This window comes from Hemitrygon akajei, chromosome 8 (assembly GCF_048418815.1).
Source record: "Hemitrygon akajei chromosome 8, sHemAka1.3, whole genome shotgun sequence".
In the NCBI taxonomy this organism is placed as follows: domain Eukaryota; kingdom Metazoa; phylum Chordata; class Chondrichthyes; order Myliobatiformes; family Dasyatidae; genus Hemitrygon; species Hemitrygon akajei.
In genome coordinates, this window is record NC_133131.1 from 132,003,966 (window position 1) to 132,006,066 (window position 2,101).

The following is a 2,101-nucleotide window of genomic DNA, read 5'->3' on the forward strand; positions in this document are numbered from 1 at the left end:
GTAGCCGTTGAAGATGTGTAGGAGGGGTAGACTCCTTCCATTTAAGCAAGATTGCTCTTCTTGCTAAAAGAGAGGTAAAAACTAAAACCTGCAGATTAGGAGTATTTAAAGTTATATCTTCATTTGCAATAATACCAAACAAGGCAGTAAGGGGATTTGGGTCAAATTGGACCCTAAAAAGTTGAGAGAAGGTATGAAATACTTCCCGCCAAAACTTTTCAATTGTAGGACAAAACCAAAACATATGAATTAAAGAGGCTTCAGCAGAGTTGCATTTATTACAAAGTGGAGAAACATTCGGGTAAAAACTGGAGAGCTTCTGTTTAGAAATGTAAGCTCTATGAACCACTTTAAATTGTAGAAGAGAATGACGAGCACAGAAAGATGATTTATTAACCCGTTTAAGAATTTTATTCCATCTATCATCAGAAATCTGACAATTTAGGTCATCCTCCCAAGCTTTTTTTATTTTATCTAAAAAGTCTTGTCTAGAATCAATCAACAAGTTATAGATGGTAATAGAACCATTAACAAAAGGTTTTAAATTTAAAAGATCATCCAGTAAATTTTTATCAGGACCTATAGGAAAAGTAGCTAATTGGAAACGTAGAAAATTTCTAATTTGAAGGTATCTGTAAATATGTTGTTTTGGGAGTGCAAATTTATTTGACAATTGGTCAAATGAAGCAAGAGATCCTGAGATAAACAGGTCCCAAAAACACTTAATACCTAGTCTTTAAAGACTTTATCAGTCATGGAAGGGATAAAAAAATAATTAAGGAGAATGGGAGATGTTAATGAAAAATTCGCTAAACCAAAAAATTTTCTAAATTGAGACCAGATCCTTAAAGTTTGCTTAACAATTATGTTATCTGTTGTTTTATTTGCTGAAAAAGAAGAGTATGATCTAAGAAGAGAGACAATAGAGGAATTTTTTACAGAATTAACTTCTAAGGAGACCCATGATGGGCAATCTTTACGATAAATATAATAGGACCAGAAAGTAATATTCCTTATATTGGCAGCCCAATAGTAAAACCTAAAATTGGGTAGGGCTAGTCCACCCATCTCTTTATTTCTTTGTAAGTAAACTTTACTTAAACGAGCTTGTTTATTATTCCAAATATAAGAGGTTAAAACTGAATCTAAAGAATCAAAGTACGTCTTAGGAATAAAAATAGGTAAGGCCTGAAAAAGATATAAAAATTTAGGAAGAATCTTCATTTTAATCCAATTAATTCAGCCAATTAGGGATAAAGAAAGAGGGGGCCATTTAGAAGGTCTCGGCCCGAAACGTCGACATCGCTTCTCCCTATAGATGCTGCCTAGCCTGCTGTGTTCTACCAGCATTTTGTGTTGTTGACCATTTAGAAAGTGTCTTTTTCACATAATTCAATAAGGGGTTTAAGTTTTCTTTAAATAAATTCTTGAAGTTTTTAGTAATTGTTACACCTAGATATGTAAATTGACTTGTAACAACTTTGAACGGAAATTTGGCATTTGATAACATTAGGTCATTTAAAGGAAATAGCACACTTTTATGTAGGTTCAGCTTATATCCTGAAAAAGAACTAAACTGGGAGATTAAAGAAAGAACCAAAGGTAAAGAAGTTTCAGTGTTAGAGATAAAAAGTAAAATATCATCAGCGTATAATGAAATTTTATGAGACATACCTTCCCTTAGTATACCAGAAATGTCCTTAGATTCTCGAAGTGCTATTGCTAAGGGTTCTATAGCTAAAGCAAAAAGTAAAGGACTAAGAGGACAACCTTGTCTAGTTCCCCGATGTAATTTAAAGGGCTTAGAAATTTGGGAGTTAGTAATAACCTGAGCAGTAGGAGACAAGTAGATTAATTTAACCCAACGAATAAAATTAGGCCCAAAATTAAACTTTTCTAAGGTCTTAAAAAGATAATTCCACTCAATCCTATCAAAGGCTTTTTCTGCATCTAAGGATAATATACACTCTGATTTTTTTTGGATGGTGACTATATCACATTCAATAACCGAGGTATATTAAAATGTGAGTAACGATTTTTAATAAATCCTGTCTGGTCATGTGATATAATAGATGGTAGAATATTTTCAAGTCTTCGAGCT